The 22,016-nt window shown below is 51.9% G+C and overlaps 1 protein-coding gene across 23 annotated transcripts in view; it reads left to right on the top strand.

Moving 5' to 3' along the window:
* NFASC (neurofascin) overlaps positions 1-22,016 on the top strand; it is a 96,882-nt gene that overhangs the window by 2,901 nt on the left and 71,965 nt on the right. Inside the window, exon 1 of one of the 23 annotated variants that reach the window (XM_087761657.1) lies at positions 14,808-14,983. The exons of the other annotated variants lie outside the window; for them this stretch is intronic. The gene's annotated coding sequence lies outside the window, so the exon portion shown is untranslated. Of the gene's footprint in view, positions 1-14,807; positions 14,984-22,016 lie in introns of those variants that run through there. 23 annotated transcript variants of the gene reach the window in all.

The following is a 22,016-nucleotide window of genomic DNA, read 5'->3' as shown; positions in this document are numbered from 1 at the left end:
GGTTTGCACTTGAGATTGCTTAAGAAATCTGGGGAAAGTGAACAGCCAGATTCCTAGGACACTGCTGCCCTTCTGGCATTAAGCTGCGAGTTGCTGAAGTTCTTCCTCTGTACAGAAGTGGCGTGTGCGTGTTGACTTTTATGGGGTTTTAATTTAGTTGTCTGTGCAGCGTCAGGCTCTCGAATCTCATCAGCACTTAACCTTTTATGTAGATAAACTGGAATGGTAAGGCAGAGCTCTGTCACTTGTGTTGTTACAGGACTTGAGGGAGATGTGAAATCTGGTTTTCGCACAGTTGCAAAGCTCTGCTTGCTTAGGTGAAATAAGAATGCAGCTGAACTGTGAGGACTGAAATCCGTTACAGTTGTTTGCATTGAATATCTCTGAGTCACGTATAGAAAATCAGTTTTTACTTGAACAAAAGCAAAACCTGGGAGGACACTCTTAAAAATCCAAGAAAGAAACCTAAACTCTAGAGTTTCCCCTTTGAATCTTTATCATTCCTTGGGTTTAGTTTGCCCTTATCAAAACGTTCCCTGGTATCTTAAAACCGAGCAGGCAGCTCTAACCAAGGATTGTATTCGGTTACCATTTTTGAAAGGCTCTAGCAAATCTTGTCAGAGAGGTCTAGCTTGTCTCCCTGCCCTGTGGGTACCTCCTTTCAAAAATAGTTTTCTTTATTTTAAGTGTTGTTGGATGACTTCTGCTCTCTCTTTTTTTTTTTTTTCTTTCCTCCTGCTGAAGCAGGCTGTACCTTCGTTCCTTTACCTTTGCTTCCCAGAATAATTGTTGCATAATTTTAGAGATCCAGCTCAGAATGGACTTGCCTGAAGTTGTTGTTATGCTAAGTAATCCCCCTTCCTTTTCTTTTTTTTAATCCAGATCTGAAAGAAACCGTGCTGTGTTATTATGGATTAAAATAGAGGAGGATTTAGACCTCAGCCCTGCTTATAGGGATCACCATTCCTAGTTAATGAGATAGGAGGAGAAGGATTAACAACTGAACAAATAGAGATGGTTCTGCATGGCTAAACTAGGTAGAAGTTCCCCAGGATGCTATGCAGGGACAAGTCTTTGCCTTGCCTCTTTAGCTCCCCTTAGTTCAGAGTCCTTTGGATCTCATCCTATCCTCTTGCTGCTGGTGATAACCGGGTCCTGTTATTCTCGCTGTAGGAATGCGGCTCAGAGAGAACAGCCCAAGGGCACAGGAGAGCAAAGCATCGCGCCCTGGCTGCAGGCAGACCTGGACAAAAGGCAGGGTACAGGCCTTGGGAATGAGGAATGGAGACTGCTTCAAAAAGCAGCATCTGGAAGTCCTTTGCTAGCATCACTCTGCCTCTGCTACTCAATTAAATCTGAACTGAGGGCTTCTGAGGCTGCCAGGGAAGCATCAGCGCTGGAAAGAGGGTGCTTTGTACAGTCAAGGTTCAATCTGGTATGGTATTGAGCACCTCCCGGTCCCAGTGACTCCAGTGGAACCTGGGAGGGTTTGACGACTTCGTACACAAAGGCCTGTGCAGTGCGGGGTGGACCCATCTCCTGCCAGGCCCTGCTCCAATGGGCACTGCTGTTCCTTGTCGCGGGCAACAAATAATCTCATGTTCAAAGCATGACGTAGGTACAGCTGATAAATACCTAGCACGGGCTGTCCTAGCTGCTGCTTTCCCACCTTTGGAAGCAAAGGTTGGTCCTTCCAGATGGCTGCTTAAAGGGAGCATAACCCAGAGCCTTGGTCCAAGGTGAACCTGGAGGTTCATTTGAATTCCTGGCAGTTTTTCTCCTGCTTTATGCCTCCTTGACAGTAGATTTTGCTGTCTTCCAGCATGGGGACTGATGGGTTCCTACAGATCTTCTAACTCACAGCAAGCATGATACTGTCTCACTGTCAGCCTGCGTATTTTATTCCTCCTGAAATGCCCTGGCACGGATGGGCAGGGCTGGCAATTGCAGTGTGAGCTGTGAGGAGGATAAGACTCTCCTTGAATCTGCAGAAAATGTAGTGAAATCCCCTCTCTGCTGTGAAATGTTTACTTTCCCAGTTATCCGAGTAACCTCAAGGAGCTCCAAGTTAAAAAGAGAATGCACTGCCTCTAAAATTAAGGAGACCACCTAGGGCACTGACCCGTTGCTCATGTTTTTCATTTGTATTAAATAGTCGCTCCTTGAGGAGGAAAAGCGGCTTCTGTGTTCTAGAGGGTACTCAGAGAGCAGTGCTCTTGAACAAGCATTTAGGCTCTCCGTTTAATTTGCTTGGTGTCCTGCATACGTCGGGTGCACAAGTAGGACGTATGCTCCCTGCTTTTTTAAGATTTTTCATTCCGCGTAAGACTCAGGGACATGGTTTAGTGGTGGACTTGACAGTGTTAGGTTTACGGTTGGATTTGATGATCTTAAAGGTCTTTTCCAACCTCAGTGACTCTATGACTTTATGTATATTTACACAGGAGATGCAAACAAAAGCATAGATGATGGTGGGAGCTTGAGAGTATCCCATCCCCAAATTTCAACAGGGAACGATGCTGAAAGGATGATTTACTTGTAGTTAGCAAGGAAGAATGAAAATCGCCGTGGTTTAGGGCGTTATAAGGAAGCGAGTGTGGGTGGGGGGGCGAAGGACCGAGCGGGGCGGGCCCGGCCCCGGGCGCCCGGCCGCTCTCCAGGGTGCTGAACCGCCGCCCGCCCGCAGGGAGGGGGCTTCCCGGCCCCCCGCCTCGCCCCGGCCTTGATCATCTCCCTGTGGCCCCTCCTGCCCTTCCTAAGGGGAAGGGATAACAGGCGTAGGTTGGAACAAGAGGTTGCAAATGGATGCAAAAAAGTCCCCCCCTCCAGCGCGGCTGGCAAGCAGTAGCATAGGCTCCGCAGAGAGGCTGGGTGGTCTCCGCACCGGGGAGGCTGTATCGCTCTCTGCAACGACCTGAAAGGGGGTTGTAGCGAGGTGGGGGTTGGTCTCTTCTCCCAGGTGGCAAGCAACCGGATGAGATGAAATGGCCTCAAGTTGTGCCAGGGGAGATTTAGATATTAGGAAAAACTTCTTCACAGAGAGAGCGGTCAGGCCCTGGCACAGGCTGCCCAGGGCAGGGGTGCAATCACAGTCCCTGGAAGTGTTCAAAAAACGTGTGGATGTGGTGCTTAGGAACACGGTTTAGAGGTGGACCTGGCAGTTAGGTTAACGGTTGGACTCGATGATCTCAGAGGTCTTTTCCAACCTTAATGATTCTGTGATTCTTCTTGGACGGGTGTTTTAAAGACCCATCTGGATAAAGCCCTGAACAACCTGGTCCAATCTTATAGCTGATCCTGCTTTCAGTTGATGGTTGGACTAGCTGGCCTGCTGTGGTCCCTTCCAAACAGAATTGCTTTGTGATTCTTTTACCTTGAGGGTTTTCACCTGCAGGAAACAAAACAATCTGCTCCCTCTCTGCATCGCTTTGAGAACCTTTCCTCCTGCACAAAGACTGACTGTCCATCCTCATATCACGGTGAAGCAGCTTTTATTGGATATTCGCACAGCCTGGGGGCAGGAGGGAGGGAAAGAAATTACAGCCGTCCCTTCTCACCCAGCAAACTGAAAAGGTGAAGACCAGCCCTGACTCTCGACTTGCTCCTGGAAGGTTTACACGTAGTCTGCTCAGTTAATGAGGAGCTGCCTGTGCTCTGGTGTGCGAGTGGTGGTAAATGTCACTCTTCCTCAAGCAATTTAGATGATTGGTACTTGGAGCCAGCCCACATCTTGTTCCACAGGCTCTTAACAGATCCACAGTAGGGTATGGTACCACCAGCCGCCTCCCATTTAATTACACAGCCCTGTTTGTGATAGCTGGGAGAGTTACTAATATGCCTAACAGCACAGCATGGCTCTGCGGTTGATAAAGACACATCTGTACGCTGAGCTGTACCCTTATTGAGTTAAGGGCATAGAAAAAGCTCTCTTTCTTGCTGTCGCTTAAATGGTGTCAGGATTCGTGAAATCTTGCTTTCAGATTCCTACCAGACCCAGCAACAAAGACTGCTTGTTGCAAGCTCATTGGCTTCTGTTCGAATCCCTGTGACGTGTTCACAGATGTGTGCAGGCAAGTGGGAGGCAGGGGGGAAGGAGAGAACTGAGGCTTTGTAGCCACGCACGTGTGGCAGCATGTATGGGACCCTGAAGCTCCTCTCAGGCCAGCCCTCCTTTCATGATACGTCTGGCATGCCCCAGACCATGTTTTGGCACTGTCGCTTGGAGCAGTCTGTCTGTAGTTGAATTGCAAGTCTTGCAGCACGTCTGGGGACTTAAACCTTGGCGGATTTTCACTTCTCCCATTGCAAATTCAAGAGAGTGTAGCTAGGTAGGATTTGCTGCGCTCTGCAGTGAAGCTACATATATGAGCGTCCACTGAGAACAACCTCTTGAAAACCATATCAAATCAACTTAATAAATTGATAATCCTATTTCCTTCTTCCTCTATGTCTAGAAAATTTGGATTCTAATGTAAAATGTCCTAAGACTGAACTTCCTGTCAAAACTAAGTGCTGCTTCCCTTCTCCCCAGAAAGGCTGAAGTTAGGGTTAATTCATACACGTGTTAGTTTATACAAAATACAGGGGCTGCGCTTAGTGGAAGACAAATATGTGTACAATAGACGTGTCCTTCAAAATATTATGTTGCATGTCACAGCCTGACATCTCTTATTGACAGCTCTGGTATCCAGATGCCAGGGCCCACAGGGTTTTATTTTCCAGCAATATCAGCAGCTGGGTCCATGGCTATGTATTTTTGGTTGACCTCGTCTGAATTCTCCTGGCCATGGTGACAGCTGTGAGGCTAATCTGGCTCGAGCCCAGGATAGCAGGCTTCTCTCTAACGTTGTCTTTCGTGGACTCCGGTTTCCTTGTCTGCCTTGCTACTCTTACCTTCCTCTCCAAATAGACCAAGCTTTCTAGAGAGTCTTGGTTTCGGAATGGAGGTGGGACTGGTTCCAGTGAGGGCCAGGGGATGAGCTGGGGAGCCTGTGCTTTCTAAATGTTCCTAGCAGGCTTTTTACCCAGGAGATCGCTGTGTTTGCTCAGCTGTAATGCTTCTGCCTTCCCCCTAACTTGCCTTGCAAGACAAACAAATGTGAATTATGTTTATGTCCATAAAATGGCCCTGCTCCGTGGCGCATGCTAATATGTTTAAAAGACAACTTTATCACAATTAAGAGAGGAGTTAGGGACTTGTATAAGAATAAATACATCTCTGATTGCAGAGCTTGGATCAAGAGGCTACAGAAACAGGTTAGTTAAGTTCAGTGCGGTGACTGGGATTGTCGCTTCTGCGAGGGATGGCACTTTCCTGGAACTACGTAAATGGAGAGTTAATGCCGTGAGTCTCGGCTCTCTCCTTGGCATCCAGTTGTTCCCAAGCACCTCTTGTCTTGGGAATTAACTGCTGCTCTAGATGCTTCCCAAGGAGCAGGTTTATAATGGCAGTTGTGTAATACACAGTAGCACGGTCCTTTTGTGGAAATCAAATGCACCGTAACCCTGTGAGGTAGGGTTGGGCTGGGGGGAAGGACAGGAGCTCTTGGCTGAAGGGACTAGTCAAAGCAGGAGAGCTGGAGAATGAATTTTAAATAAGTGTATTGCCTCTTAGACTGAGCAAACATATAATTAACAATAAGATAACAGGGTGGCTCTACAAGGCAGCTAATTGCATTTTCAAATGTCAGCTTGTCAGCTCTTATTTAGTCTTCATTCAATCTGGGCTTTGTCAGAGCAGTGTCTGGTTTTAAATGGCATTTCCCCTCCTGGCACCGTGGCAGGATCTTCTCCTTCCTTGTCCTCAGAAATCTCTGCTAGCCCAGCTTCTGATTTGCTTCACCTTAGATGTGGTTTTGGTTGTTAGAATGTGATATTTGTCCACTGGGTTAGATTAAAAAAAAAAAAAAAATCCTTGCAGGGGTAGAAAAAATTAAACCGCAAACAGTAGGAGACTGTCCTGCAGCCTGCAAGGGCCGGCAGTACATCAGCTGTCTGAGAAAGTCTTGCAAGCACTTTCCTCTTGCTACAAGCGATATTATCACGATGCGAGGTGTCTGTAGCTGCCCCGCGCTCCACAGCCTAGCTGGCTACCTGGATCTAGGTGCGACCAATGGAGATGGCTTCATCAGGACTGCTGGTACGCGTGCTTTATGACGTAGGCTTCTGTTTGCTGATGTCAAGGTGGGTGCTGGCAGCGTGTGGACAACAGGAGATTCCTTGGGTGGGGAGAAAATTGTGTCATGCTTGCAACTTGCTGACTCTGCTGCTGATAGACGGCTGAAAAGTTCTTTGCTCCACTGCCGGTCCTCTGAGTACCAGCACGTGCTTTTAAAACTACAGTAATGTAATGTAAATGACGATGAAGTATTTTGAGCTGCTTTGTTGGAGCATTGATGTGCACCAGGATTGAACCAGCCAGGCAGGAGCCCTTTGGAGAAAGCCTCCTCGAGCAGAACGAGTGGATAAGAAGCAGAAACCCCAAGGTTCCCTCTAAGTTTTTGGTCTGTGGGTACAGCATGTCATCCCAGATGTGAGGGTACGTTGGCAGCCAAAACTCGGCCTCTGTGGAGAAGGCTGATGTGCGACCATAGGCAGGAGTTGGGAAAGGAGCACGGGGACACCCCAGCTCCACAGTCCTTCCAGGGAGGTGAGGAGTCATCTCCCCGGCCCCTCAACAGCCTCCCATGCCAGTGAGTCAGCGTCGCTGTGTTTCTGGTTTCCATCAGCGGACGCGCTGTAGGAAGCCGTGCAGCAGGTTGCTCTCGTGGGAGGGTGTTTAACCCTCACTGCCCAGTGCGGCCGTATCACGGGCAGAGATTAGCATCACCCTCCCGCGTGAAGCAGACAGCACAGACGCGGTGTCGGCTCCAGCCGCGCGTCGCAGCGGCGCACAGCGAGCAGCAGCGTGTCGCTTCCACTCAGCGCAGCCGGGGACGGTGCCCTCGCAGCTGACCAGCGCGTAACGCCAGCGCCGGCCCCCCTGCGCCCGCCTTGGCCCGTGATCAGTAGGGAAATGGCACTAATGAACTTTTCAGCATCTAATCCCTGACATGCTTAGGCAGGGGTGGTATGACTTGACTTAAGGATGGCTTTGGACTGCCTGTGGTGGCAGAGAGCACCTGTGGAGCTAATGCTACCTACTTAAGGCTTGGAGGCTGGAAAGTGCTTTGCATTAATGTGTGTAGTCACGCTGGGGGTGGCTTGTGGGGGACGAGTGCTGCCCTCCCTGCCCCGCGGCTGGCTGTGGGCATACGAGGGCTGGGCTCCAGACACAGCCCGGCCGAGGGACGAGGTGGGTGAACCGGCAGGAGAGCAGCGAAACTTCCAGTTCCTCTTAATCCCTCAAAATCAGACCTCCTCTGCACAGTGCTCCCCGCTTTACCGCAGTGACAAACTCTGGGTACAGCCTCGGAGCAGCACGACGCGGGAGAGAAGGGGGCTGGTTATAAAGCACAAGTCCCAGCTCCATGCTCAGACCTGCAGGAGAGACTCGAGCTGGCCTCTGGGGTTGTGGAAGCCCTCGTAGCTGCTGGCCCTGAGCACGGAGGTCAGGGTCACTGCGTATTTGTGCCCCTTCCCAACCTCCCAGCCATCCCTGCCAGCGATGCCCCGTGAGACCCATCGTCTCCAGCTCGGTGTAGGGGAGGATTTTGCCTTCCTGACTTCTGTTGGTGGAGTGAGTGAGTTGATGGAGTCAGAGTGAGGGGGCTGCAGGGTGAGTGCTGAGCCAACCACAGGCACCTGCTTTAACCCTCTTGTGGCCACAGTCTTGAAGATAAAACAACTGAAAAGGGAATTTTTCAGTTTTTGCTTTGCTTTCTCCACATTTCAAGGCCCAGTTCCATCCTCTGTTTGTTATTGCAGGATTATTCCCTAAAACGCAGTTAAAAGTTATTGAAAATATTCTGTAGGACAAAACCAGAGGTCCTTATTCTAATTCCAGCTCTGCTACCAGGAGGCTGTGACCTGAACCAGCCATTTAGATACCCTGCCTCAGTTTCCCCATAGGTAGATAAGGAGGACTGTCCGCGTTGCAGGGACTGATAGGTGTTTTCTCCTCAGGTCTATGAAACCTTGAGGCCCTGGGTGAACACCAAATATTTATTCTGTGGGCTGTTGAATGCATTAAATCACTGCCTTTGCCTGGTTCAAGTCAACATAAGTCAATCAATTTGCAATAAATCCTGGTTCTCAATCAGAAGGAGCTCTTGCAAAATAAAATAGTGCAGGCAAACAGCAGGGATGTGGTACATGCACGGCCATGGAAGTTGCATGCCAGAAAGCAAAAAAATGCTCCTCTGCAATGGGAATGCAGTTTCTGCCTGATGCTGCCTATTGTCCAGCAAAAAGGGGTTTGTTGAGCTGCGCTGGCGACGCTGCTGGTATTGATTCTGAACAGATGCTGAGATGTGGGAAGGCAGATGGAACCCCGCAGCGCAGCTACCTCCCGCGATGGGGCGGGCAGCGTTGGCCAGATGCCGCGTGGCGGTGGTGCGAGGGTTCGGGTTCAGCCTGGGCTGCGGCGAGCCCTTCCCCGCGGGGCTGCGGAGGGGGACGTGCCTTTGAGATAAACACAGTCCTGGTCTTGGGCAAGCGAATCTGACACCTGACTAAAATCCTAATTGTCCCGGTGCCGAGGGACCCCGCGCCGCTCGGAGCGATGTGTGCCACCGTCTTTCTATTTCTGAATCGCAATCTGTGACAGATCCATCGTCGTCTTCAGCATTGGGCTCTAGAGGGCAAAAGAAAGGCTTTTGGAGTTGGGTTGCCATCAGCGTGTGCTCGTGGCTAATTACAGCCCTGTGCCAGCAGCTGTGGCTCCAGCGGAGGGAGGGAGGGAGCAGCAGGGACCACCGCTGCCGGATGGAGCGGCGTGGACCGGAGCCCTCCCGGGACGACAGCGTGGGCTTCGTCCTGCTGCTCTGACCACATCCTTGGCATCTCTGTGCACAGCTGGGCTGTGGCCAGGGGCTGAAGCCCCGTTCTCAGGTGCCTTTTGGGTGCAAAGGACCCAGAGGGTCCTGCTCTGCAGCTGAGCATCTGGGTGGGAGCCAGGGGGTGTGTGGGATGTGGTCAGAGGTTTTGCAATGAGTTTATAAGCTAGAAAAGATGGTTGAAGTGAGAATACAGCTACAGCTGGGATCCTGGTAGCAGAGGAGCAATGTTTTAAGAGCAAGTTATTGATGCAGTAAACCGTTAATTGGGACTTCTGTGGGGTTTTTAGAACAGAGCCTCAAGTGTTAATCAGGCAGATAAAAGGCATCTTCCTCCTGGAGAGGAGCTGAGGCAGGAGAGGAGGTGATTTGCCTTTAGACATGAATGCGAATTCCTGGATTTCACACTACATTCCCATCCCTTCCTCGTGCTTCCTTCTCACTCCGAGTTATGGCAATCTTTGAGCTTGCAAGAGGAAGAGAAGCACGAAGTACAAAGAGTAAAAGAAACAACTGCTTTTCCCCTGCAGTTTCCTTCGGCACAAAGGCAGAAGAGCACTATGGTTAGTTTATTCTGGCCAGAAACTTTGCAGGGTTGTCAGACCCATTCCGTGTGACTGTGCAGGAGGTTTGCGGGGCTCATCAAGCAGAAGGCAGGGCTATGTTCGCTTTTGCATGTTGCTGTTTCAAGGAACAAGAAATGCATCTTGTTTAGTAGCTTTATGCTAAGTTAGAGTTGTTTCCCAGCTGCTGCCCTGGGCATGTTTAGTCCCCGATAAAGCACCGAGCCTGAGCTGCAGAAGGAGCTGAGGACTTTCCCTGCCATCGCTGCTGACTTGTGGGCCTCCACCCCATGAAAAAACTCGTCCCCTCCCCAGCAGCTAATTAGCCCTGAAACATGACCAGTTCTAAAAGCCTCTTCGGCCTTCTCTGGGGGGAAAGAAGAACCAGCTCCAGCAGACCCTTCTTGCTCAGTGTAAGCCTGTAAGCAATCAATGGGATTTCAAGGGTCCTGAAAAGAGAACATGGCTCATCTTCCCTGGGGAGCCCTTATTCATCCTCATTATTCCTTATCTCCCAGGCCTGCAGCTTGTGCTGTCCCCAACTTAAAGCAATAGAGATATTGGACTGAGTTAATCCCCAGTGACTTAATTCATCTTCGAGCAGGGATGAATTTTTGCTGGGAGCCAGCCCTGCTTCTGGCCACCTACCACCGCTTTCTGTGGCGTGACTGAGGCCGTCACCTCCTGCCAGGCTTTGCATCTCTTCCTCCGCACCTCTGTAACGCGCCGTCTGGCCTGTCCATCACCAGGCAGACAGCATCCACTACGATGGGAAATTTTTCAGACTGCAGTGCTGGCAGTGTCCTGCTGCTGTCTGGAGTCATGCGGAGAGCAGATCTCTCAGGCTGCTTTTGTACCGGGAGGATGATGGTGCCAATGTGCGCTAGGCATCAGTCTGTCTCGTGGGAGTACGCTGTGTTGTAAAGGTCAGGATCAAGGATTATCAGCAAAGGTTTGGTGGCTCGCTCTCCAGGGCCAGGGTGATGTCCTGGGGCAGCGTTCGGAGGTGCCACACAGACACTGCAGCCTCCGGCCGTCCCAGCCCCACAGAGGTGCAGACAGAGCCACACCCGCACGGGGAAATGAAGATGCTGTGGCCTCGCCAGGCTGGGCACGGTGGCAGGACCAGACCTAGCAATTCAGGGCAGCTGGCAGGATTTCGTGGCTCTGCGCACTGTTAAGTCTGCCATCCTTGCAGGAGGACCAGTTCTGCAATGACAAGCCCTTAAGGCAGTGTGAAACGCGGAGGGTCTGGGGCGAGCGGCACGGCCGGCAGGGAGAACGTGCCGCTGTGGCCGGCCTTTTGCAGCGGCTGCCTTTGCCTCCCCTCCAGGCGTGGCTGATCTGCCTCATCCTCTACCTCTGCGGTGCCGGAGCGGGCCGAGCCACCCGAGCGGCCGCGGCGGGAGCGATGCTGGTTTCCACAGCCGTCTGCTCCGGTCGCCGTTTCTCAAGTGTAGCTCAGCATCACGTTTAGTCTCTTTGGTATCGTGATGGTTCAGCTGAGGATCTGCATTAGGCAGTCTTTGCAGATTAACAGTAATTCGGTTTTTAAACTCAGATCTTATTTATCTCTCTCTAATGTTTATTCTTCAAGAGGCTGGATCATGTTTTAATTTCACCAGATAGCAGGAAGGCATTGCCTGAATACAGGGGAAACCAGAGGGAAGTAACCAGTCAATTGGTAGGAATGTGGCTTATGGTTTCAAATCCCGAGGCTCGGTCCTGCTCTCGTTGTCCCATTGCATTGGACCCCTTATCCTTCTCCCTTCCAGCCCCACTCTAATTTTCCAGTGGTTTGAAATCTGTTTGGGCTTGCTGGCTTGCCCGTTGGGCATTGCCCAATCTCAATAATCCGGATCAGCAAGGCTGACTCTGTAATTATCTCGGCAGCTACTCTGGGTTAATGAGAAATGCAGGCAGCAGAGTCGAACTGAAATCAGTTTGTGGTGGTTACCGTGCCCTTTCGTGGGGGAGGAAGGATTGGGGGGTTTATGGAGACTGAGGTGCATTGTGCTGGTGATTAAATTAGCTGTCACAAATAACCTTCTGATCAGTTGTTTGAGGCTTAAAGTTATTAGAACGGTAATTGCTACTAAAGGGTAAATTTTGCAGGACTGTGGGGGGGAACTGTGTGCTCTTGTTGGCAGAGATAAGAACATACCCCTTGGCATACAGCATCCAGTGAGCATTAATACCGAAGGCTTGGGAGACAGGAGCCGGAAAACAAGGGAGATGCTGCTGCGTTTGCTCTGAAATATCAGGTTCTGGGTACATCTGAGCTGGGAGGAAGGTGCGTCCTTGGAGGGCACCTTGGGAAGCAGGAGAAGTGAAGTGCTTGCTCAAAAAGGTGTCACCCAACCTGTCCCCAGGGCTTAGACCTCTCGGCACCACGGCACCTCCTCCCTGGAGGACAGCCAAGACCACAAAGACTTCTCTACTCGCACTCGTTTAATCAGAAAATGGAAATAGCATTTTAATAAGATGGTAATGAAGTTGTGGATCAGATCGGTGGATTCCTCATTTGAAGCTACAAAGGGGAGCTTTGTTTTTCCCTTGGTTTATCACTTCTGTTCTTGCCTGATTAGTCATAATCTTCTGCTGCCCTTCACTGGGAGACTCCCTCTTTTATTCTCTGCAAAAGTCTATCCTTAAGTTTGTGTGCGATCCTCCAGGGAAATCAGGCCACCTATATTTCATTTAGTGACTTCAAACAATTAACCTAACAAAGATTCCTCTGTCTCCCCTCCTTCCCCCATCTGTTTCCTAATTACCAGTGGAACTGGGATATATATGCAGAGTGTGCCCATTTTTTAATTAAATCACCTCTCTTCGATGTTCTGTGTTGGCTCTTTAAAAGCTGTGCCTCGCTACTGGGGAAATAGTAAAACACAGGATGTACCACGAGGGTGAATGAGCCTGAAAAGGGTCCAAGATTCAGATTTTGGGGATTTTTTCATATCAGAGCTGGAATGCAGAATCACTTCAGTCCTTCGCATGGATCAGAAAGTGTCGAGTCATCTGGAGGGGAAGGCTGAGTGAGCCGGGACCCCAGAGGAGGTCTCATCCCTCTGCTTAACCCGGAGCAGCTCTGGGATAAGCTGTCTTTGGACCAGGGAAGCGTTTTTGGGAGGAGAGCAATCTCCTGTTTCTCTGTTCAGGAAGGAAAAATCCCCGTGTCCCTCTGTCCTTGTACGGGCTGTCCTGCCTGCCCTATCCCGCTTCCATCAGAGAGCTCCGGGGGTGCCGTGGCCCGTGCCATGCCAGCGAGCTCTCCCTTCCCGCAAGCGCAGGGCTATTAAAGGCCCCATGTGATGATGGCGGGGCCGGTGCATCCATACTGGTGTTACTGGGAGGAGAAGCGCCCTGCAATGGGGACTCGGGATTTGTATGGGAACTAATGCCCACTTGGTGCAGGGTTTGCTGCAGCCTTTGGCTCTCGTTGCAGAGCTGCAAGCGGCCGCGCTCCCTCCTGCTCCGGGACCCTGCTGGCATCTTCGCTCCCTTCTCCCCCTGCTCCCTGCCCTCCTCCTGTCCACCCTCTGCCCTTCTCCTCGCCCTCTGTTTTACCCTGCCTTGCCCTCCCCTGTGCTCTGAGTCATCTTGTCTGCACCGTGGGGGACACGATGAGGAAAACCTGCTCACGTCTGACTGCTCGGCCCACGCTGCCGGCGCGTGGGAACGAGCTGAGACGCGACTGCCTCTCCCCCATGCTGGGAGTCACCCCGCTTCTCAGCCGTGCCCGGGCACCTCTGCGCCCCAGCCACCCCCATGGGGAGAGTGCTTCTTTCCTGACAGCTAGAGTCTGCTTGGCAGAAAAGCATTTAACTGTTAGGGATGCAGTTAATTATATGCAGGGCAGGACAGTTTGGGCTCTGCTGAAACCTGCTAGGGGGTAATTATCCTCTCCTTGGCTCTGAATGCCTTTGGTGCGCTGCGATGCTCCGGGAGTTAAACCCGCTGCTGCTGCTGTCTCGGGCGTGAGCCTCGCAAGGCTCGGGGAAGGTCCCACCGGCGGTGCCAGCAATGCAGTAAGTGATTCAGCAGAACGGCTGGAGCGAAGCGGGTTTGGGAGGAGGCAGCTGCTTTGCTGTCTTTGCTCGTGCTTCGCTGCGTAGCCCTGCTTGAGCCCGGTGTCGTTAGACCGTTGTGGTGGTAGAGGATGGATGCATCGCAGTCCGGTGGGTGTCTGGGGGGTGGGAAGGCCACGCACCTCCCGGCGCACAGCAGCTCGAGGTAGGACACCTCGCGCTGGGCGCAGAGTCTCAAGGACAGTTTGGGAGCAGGCAAGGTTTAAGAGACGTTTGGAGCTCGGTTCTGCGGTGCACTTTGTGCTTTCTGCATTGCAAGACCAGGATCTGGGAGCTCAGTGTGTTTTCTTTTCTTTTTTTTTTTTTTCCCCCATCCCAGCTGGTAGAAGGGCAGAAAAGCGCCTGCTGTCCGAAGCATGTCCCCTCACGTGTGGGCCGGCCTCCCCCGCGGCTTCTCTTGCTTGAACTGGAGGGGTCCGCGCTTCTCGGGCTGCATCTCCTACCTTGCAATAAATACCATTCTCAGCAGAGCCTGTGTTTGGGGCACGTCAGGACTGTGGCTACGGGGCGGAGGGGTGTGTGCGTTCATTAATTCATTCTCTTGCACTTCAAGTTGGTGCCAGCAGAGTTGGTACCTGAGCAATCTGAGAGTCGCTCAAATGAGTGCCTTAGAAGATGAGGCTCCCTGTGACTCCTCGCTTTTATTGCCTCAGTTTCCGTAGCTCTAAAATGGAGATGCTGCTGTTGGAGAGGGGAGAAATTGTGCTGAAATATTGGTGAGATACTTAGAAATCCCTGGCTAGGAAGTCTCTGTCCGTGGGCTGGCTCCGGTGTGGGTCAGATCTCTGCTCTGCCTCGGCAGCTTTGCCGCATGATGTGCGGGTCTGTCTCGCCGCCGCAGACGCCGGGGCTGGAACAAAAGGAAGCTGCATCTGGGAACAAAACCCCATCGTACCGGCGGTGCTGGCACCCGGGACGCAGGGACAGGCCCTGGCTGGCACTCGAGCCCGTTCCCCGCTGGCTCAGGGACCATCGCGGGACAGAGTGGGCAGTGTCCTGCACCACAGCTCCTGCATTATTCATGAAGGAAAATCCAGCAAGAGCAGGGAGGGAAGGGTGAAGAAAGTCGGAGTTATTAATAACAGCTATTGTGCCTTCTCCCCTTCACTGGCCCATGGGGATGGGTGGGCTGGAGATAACACAGCTCTGTGTCGGGGGGGTGTAGGGAGGACGGGGAAAGGGTCTTGGGCAGCAGCCCAGGGATTTCTGGGCTCGCTCCTGGACAGGTCGGGTCTGCTCCAGGGCTGGGGGATGCTGGCGGAGCTGTGGGGCTCGCAGCTCTGCGCATCCTCCCCGGCACATGGAGACACACTGTGTTTGGGATAGAGGAGATGGAGAGCCTTAACCCGAGCTCTGGAGGGGAAAAACCATGTCTTAAATGGGAAAGACAAAGGTAGGAGGCTCTCTGCCTTTAGAGTAACTTGTGAGGAGGTGGTGGTGGAGGTGATTTTCTGTAAAAGCCTGGGGTGTTGAGACATTTGCAGTAGGATGGGCAGGAAAGTCTGCTACTGCGTCCTGCTTGAGGGCTGACCGGCGCGTCCCAAGGGCAGGGCCTGAGTCACCTTGGGGGTGAGACCTGCCGGCGGCTCCGTCCGTGTGCGTCTGTCCTGCTGCGGCAGCGGGGTGCTGAGAACACCCCATGGCCGCCTGCACCCGGCCCCCCCTTTTGCTCTTCGATTGCCTCGTTTTGCCATGGCTGGGTGCTGCCTGGGGCAAGCTAATTGGGTTTTGATCTCTATTATCACAGTGTGTCTTTTGACTTTCTTGCTTTCCGTTCTTTTCCAAGTCAGGCAGGGATGACGTGTGCATCTAACCCCTTAATTCCTGCTCTCAGGGCTGCTTGTCACCGCGACGGAGCTGAATAACACTGCCACTGTGCCTGGATGGAAACAGCCCGTTCCTCTGCAGGGGGAGGCGGTGGTGTAAATACCAGCGCCCATCAGAAACATATGTACCTTTTGATTTAAATAGGATGCTTCTCTCTTAATCCAGAGAGCTTTAGGCCAAGACGTAAAAGTGCTGCCCTGACTGCTTGGGTTACTAATAAGCTTTTTCTTGCAAAAGGAGTTGGTGGCTCTGCAGTCATCTGGGTGTAAACTGATTGTAGCCTCCTGCTCCCTTGCACTGCGGGTTTGCTTCGGTCTGGGCGGGTGTGGGAAGGAGGTTATTGCAGAGCACCTATAGATGTCCCCCCAGGGTAGAGACATCAAGCGGTGGGAGCAGGGGTCTGCCTGTGCATCCCTGCTCTGCGAGCAGCCCCATGGCGGTGGCAGGAGGCATTAAAGCACCCTGCAGCCTCTGGGCATGAGGAGATGGAGATGATGGAGGTGAACTCCTTGGGGAGGTGATTAGTGTCGACTTCCTCCAACAAACTGTGCTGGGCATTTTCATTACTATTTAATGGCAGGCTTTGTCTGCTCGCTTTGCCCAAGCCCTCCTTGCATTGAGATGCTTTGGCTCTTGAGGCCCTGGAAAGCGCTGTGCACGGAGGAGAGCGCAGCCGCTGGCCTGGCTTTGCACTTTGGAGGAATGCAAAAGGCACGTATGAGGTGGCGACCTGGAAATCTGCCTCGCTGCTCCCCTCCCTCCGTCCAGGCGGACTTGGGAGCTGTGTGGCACAAGGAGGATATTACACCTTCATTGCCCCCAGCAACGGCCAGCCCTTCCTCGCACACAAATTCAGCCTTTCCCCCCAGCCCTGCCCGTGCTGCGGGGAGGAAAGCTGCTCTCCGAGCTGCTCCAGGTTTTGACACAGGCTGCATGGTCAGATGGTCTGGGTGTAATTGCAGCCGCGTTGCTCTGGAGATGCTGTGTCGAGTTATATGCATCAGTCGTACCTGTCTGTTGCTGTAATTTGATCTGATTAAAATGAAAACCTCTCGAAAGATTGACTGGGAAACCTATCCTAAAAGCCCTGATAGCAACAGCCGTGTTTCGGTGTTGCTGGTTTGTTTTCAGAACGTGCTCCATCCCCTGCACGTAGCTCGAGTCTCTGCCTGTCTCCTGCCTGTGAAGCATCTGAGTTTGGGAAAGCAGAAACCGAAGTCTCTGGATAAGCTCAGTTTTGCTGCCTTTTGTGTTCCTCCTCCCGTTGCCCTGGCATCTTTCCTTCCATACCCATAATTGCGTGCTACAGTCCCAGCGTTGAAAGGCAGGTCAAAATTATACCCCGCCGGGCTCCACGCTGGGCTGCGGTGGTGGAGATGCAACAAGAGCCATTAGTCACCACGTAAGATCTAGCAGCCAGTTTGCTGGGAGCTGGTGAAGAGGGTGTAATGCGTGGCAAGCTCGCCTGCATCCCAGCAATGACCCAGCAGGATGGTGCTAGCATCCCCAAACGGAGCGGGACCAGGCGTGTCGGGGGGCTGATGTGACGAGCTGATTGCACCGCCGGCACTCGGAGTAGGGCAAATACATTTCCACGCATCTCTCTCTGTAGGAAGAATTTGCATAAAACTGTACAGAAAATAATTAGCATAAAATGGCTGAAACGAGGCTGTTGGATGGGCAAGAGACTCCCGGGGGTGCAGCGGGGACCCTGGGCAGTGCTGTCCCCTCTGCACGCACGCTGCTCCCGGCACGGCTCCAGCAAACCAGGGGTAGCCAGCTGCGGTTCCCAGTGGGAAATGCTTATTGAGCTCTGGTGGGCTGGGAATGGTAAGGGGGTTTCTGGTTTCTCAACTATTGTGTAATTGTGGCAGAACATGGTCCTTTAATTGAATCAACTTCTTATATATCCTGACGGAGTGTTTTCTTTTCCATGTCAGTTTATTTACTGCAGTAAGTAATGGGATTTCTTTGCCCCTCGCCGGCTGGACTGCACGTGGGCGCAGGCAAGGGCTAAGATGAGAAGAAGCAAGCAAAAGGCTGTGGGCGTCTGGGGGCAGAGGGGTGGGGAAAGGGGTGGCTCAGGGCTGCCCCTCTCCCCACAGCACCGCTGCATCCCTCCGAGTCTGTCCGCAGCCTCAAGTCACCTTTGGGTGCAAGATCAGGTTTGGCATTTGGAGTAAAAAAAAATATAAAAAAATAAAAAAAAATCCAAATGGGGTCAGAAATCTCTGATGCGAGCAACTCGTGCTGGCTTAGGCTGCAACGGGAGCTGGACCAGAGGGGTAGGAGAGGGGGTCTGAAAGCAGTGATGGGGTGACTGGCCTCCCTGCCAGCTGCTCAGAGACTCCCTTCAAGAAGGTTTTTCTTCTAATTAAGAACAACAACAACAAAAAAAAGGCACTCAGACTGGTGCTTCAGAACCGACATCGCACGAAAGGGCTCTTTTCCTTTTTTAATACTAAATTAACAGCCTTTTGCCAAGGGGAAGGGAGAGGGAGGTGCTCTGCCTGCCTGCTCCCGGGCAGGGCTGGGGGGGAGCACGCTTCAGAGGCCTTGGTGTAGCTCTCACTAATTTCTCATGAATAATTTTTGAGCTGGGGAGCCAATTCCCCCCCTTTTTTGCTCCGTCTGGCGTTTCTGCGCATGAATGCGGGTTGCTATGGCCACGCGCAAGGGCTGCGCTCCCGGGGGATGCGAGCGAGCGGCTGGGGAGCACTGCGGGCTCGTGACCCCCAAAAAGGGGTCTGACGTCCTGCGAGGGTGCCTGCTGCTCCAAACCAGCCTGCTCTGGTCTCGATGGGTGATTCAGTGGCACTCCAAAGCCTAAACGGCTTTCGTGCCTGCCTGTGTGCTCTCCGGCAGGGTCCGATCCTGCAGGCTTCATTCCTCCTTCATAGAAATCCTCATTTTTCTAAAACTCGTAGCTCACCTCTCATGCATTCCTTGAGATTTTGATGGTGGAAACCTGTTAGTTGGGGTGGATGAGGGACTGATTTGATTTAATGCCGCTATAATTTAATCCTCTTCTTACTGCTGTAGAAAACACTGTGGGCAGCAGAGGCTCACCGATTCCTGCCTGTGCCCTGCCTGCAGCAGGCAGGGAGGATCCGGCTGCACCTTGCATGGGGGCTGTGGCACTGGGTTTGCTCGTGCCTCCTGAAGCTCTGCAGCTTTCTCAAGCGATGCAAAGCATACAAAGGGTTACAGATGCCCGCGCAGGTTTTGGGCAGCTTTCTGAGCTCTGAGCAGGGCTGGGAGGCAGATATTGTGGGAATTGTATGCATGCCTGAGCGGGAGGGAGGCTCGGCTGCTTGGCGTCCGCTTGTCACATGGTGCCTGTTTGGATGCCAGAGGAAGGATCCTGAGGTTGCCACCCAGAATAGATGCTTGTTCTTAAGCTAATTGCACCCTTCCAGTGATTCTCAAATAATAGAGTGACAAACTTTGCTCCGAAAATTCCTGGAAAATGCCTGGCACTTTTCATTATGCATTGGAAAGAATGCTTTAAAAGAGCTAACTAGCAAAATAAACAGCTGTTTGTGATCGTAAGATCATAAAAAGGAGTGTTTTCTGAGCAGTGAAAAAAATTTCTAGCTTTATCGAGCTGCTTCAATGGGCTGGGTTCTGACAGGCTTGTGATTTCCCGAGTTCCTTCGGGAAGCGTTTGCCAAGTGAGAGCGGGCTCAGGGGAATAGGGTTTGGGCATCTTCCCGTGTCCGAAACAGTACAGACCCAATTCCTCTATCTGCCTTTGTAAAAGGAATGTTTCAGTCGAGTTTTTACAAATGCATTTCCTTCACAGATGGTGATAAACACTTTCCCAGCCCTGCCTGCTCTCCGGGTAGTGGCTGCCTTTGCAGCCGCCCGCCGCCTCCTGCAGCCAGGCAGCAACGCTCTTCCTCTGCCAAGAGCACCTGGGACATGCTGTTGCTGCCTTTATACACATTCAGGCAAGAAAAAACAAGTGGTCCTGCTTGGGACCAAGCCAAAGCTCATTAACAGAAGCCCCTTGGTACCTTGCGATGGGGACGAGGTTGCTTTACCGTTTTGTAGTACCGAGCATGGGCTTGCCTGCAAATGAGCGTGAAAATCCCATCCTTAAATTAGAGCGTAACTCTCGAGCCAGCAGCCTGGTTGAATCGGGTATAAAGATGCAGCTGGGGGGATAGAGGATCAGCCCAGAAGTGATCAGACTTGTGGCTAGCTCTCCCTTTGTTCACGCTGGGTTTGAAATAAAGCTACTTGTGTGATAAGTGCATTGCCTTGAAGTGCAGCTTGTTAGGAATGAAACTAGCAGCAAGGCTGGCAGGCAAAGCTGAACTTTCTCATCGCTTGTTATAGCTTAAAAACAATTGAAGCTGGCTTTTCCCCTCCGTTCTTTGAGGGGGTTTAATAAATGAGCTGTGAAAATATCTCTGGGGAGAGATGATTTTTTAATGTAGCGATCTTTTAAGCGTATGCTTGCCTTATCAGCATTTCTAACAAAGTCTTAAAGTGGAGAAATGTCTAAATGGGTTAGGCTCCTCAGTGCCGTTAGCTCTCAAGGGGATTTGAGTGTGTAACTCCATGGTAGCATGGAGGAAACCAGCCTTAACCTTCAAGCCCGGCAGCCGCCAGCAGTGGTGCCAGCACGCACGTCGCGGTGCTGGCTCCCGAGGGACAGCAAACACTGCGGGCTGGGGACCTTGCCGTCAGCACTACACTGAATATTGGAAAATCTGGAATCGGTGTATGGCATATTTTTTTTTCCTTTTACAGTGATCCAGCTCCACATGGTTCTCTGTGTGTATTTTGGTCAAGAAACTCAAATTTACTCTATTTTAAAAACCAAAGTTAGTGTGTAGCTTTCCTTTGGATTCTGTTTCCCTCTTAAAGCCACTACACAAAACCCAAGCTCGCATGGTTCCTTCAGTGTAAGAGTAACGTTGCTTGGAAAATGTCAGCAGTTTGTGCTAGAAAAAAAGGGAAAGAAACTCTTTCAAAAACCATGTGACAAACATTTACTATTTTCCATATCGCTTTAGCCAACGTGGAACATGCTCTGCATTTCTATATTATCTTCTGTCCCGGGGGAAGTCCAGGGAAGGAGCTTGGGAACAGGTTTTTTTGAAAAGCCCTGGGACGGGTCGTGCCCAGAGCCCGGTGCCTGGCTGAGCGCGGGGTCCTCCCGAGCCCTATTCAGGCAGGAGTGCAGGCAGCGCAGGCAGCCCGCCCAGCTGGAGCCTGGCCAGGGGCCGGGGCGCGTTGGGATGCTTTGGCTGAGCGGTGCTGAGCACCAGCCGCCCTGACGCTCCCTCCGCGGCCCCTGCCAGCGGTGATCTCGGGTGCTACTCTGTGACCATCTCTCCTCTCCTCTCCTCAAGTACTGTTGGGGGGGAAAAAAGCATTTCAGTATTTTGCTAGAAAACCAAAGGCAGATTTCAGTTCAAACTTTGGCATACAGCATTCAAGAAAATTGCCGATTCAGCCCTCGGTGCCCAACCCCTTCTCATGATGCCTTGTTTCTTGTCAGCTGCAGTGGTTTACAAAGATATTTGGCATTTAACATTTGCAGCATTTCACCTCCATGATGCAGAGCTTGGCTGGGTGAATTTGAGATGAGGTGAGAGGCAGTGGAGCAGTTGAATATTGAAGTTTTCCTTTCCTTTGTTTTCTTCTTGCCTTTAAACTCCATTGTTTATCCAGTGAAGTTTTCCCCTGCTTCCAGTCCTTGTCAGCAAGAGGAGATTTGTATTTGCAGGGTTTGTAGGACACGGGTTTCACGTCTTCCAGCCTGTGGGATGCTGGAAATGTTTTGCAACCCAGAGAAGGCAGATAAAGGTCCTGAGCCCGTGGATCCCTCGGCTCAAACCAGCCTCCCAGCTAAACGCTGCTTGTAGTCTCAGGATTGATCTTGCACAGCTGGAGACCACAAAGCCGTGGTTACTCCTGCAGCTGGCTGGTTTTTTCTCCTGGTGCTTCCCTATCATTTATCGCTAACACCTACACTCTTCCCGTCCCCTGCTGCACCTTCTCAGGGCACAAACCGGTTGCTTTTGCCTTCCCACTTTCACAGCTGGTGCCAGAAACGCTGCCGGCTCGGCGTGGGCGTCGCGCCCGGTGCCGGTGGGTTTGCGCGGCAGCTCGGGAGCCGCGGTGCCCGGAGCAGCTCCTCTCCAGCGACGTTGTGGGAGAAGCGCCGGGGGAGGACGCCGTGCCCAGCGCCGGGCGCAGCCTCGCTGCCTTTGCCTTCGGTTTTGGCTCTTTTAAAAGAAATACTAAGCGCCAGCCTGGTCTTTCACTATGCATACACATCCCTTTTTTATGTTTTCTTTTAAACACAGTGAACAAGTAATCCCTCTCCTGCATCCTGTACTCAGTCCTGAAGGTTAAAAGCTGGTTTTGTGCCAACTTCATTATGTAGAAGCCAAATGCTTCTACCAATTAACTGATTACTGTTTTGGAGGGGGCTCAAAAGGCAGATGGAGCAACTGTGCCGGCGGTATTAAGGCCCGTGTTGCAAAGGGCGAGAATTTTATGCAGAGTAATGTGAAAACGTGCTGGCAAACTTGCGAAGGCATTGCTGAGAAATACTGGAGAATGGTGTTTTCCTTCTA

This window comes from Nipponia nippon, unplaced genomic scaffold (assembly GCF_047370975.1).
Source record: "Nipponia nippon isolate SJK-2023a ecotype South Korea unplaced genomic scaffold, ASM4737097v1 scaffold_25, whole genome shotgun sequence".
NCBI lineage: Eukaryota > Metazoa > Chordata > Aves > Pelecaniformes > Threskiornithidae > Nipponia > Nipponia nippon.
This window is presented reverse-complemented; position numbering and strand designations above follow the sequence as displayed.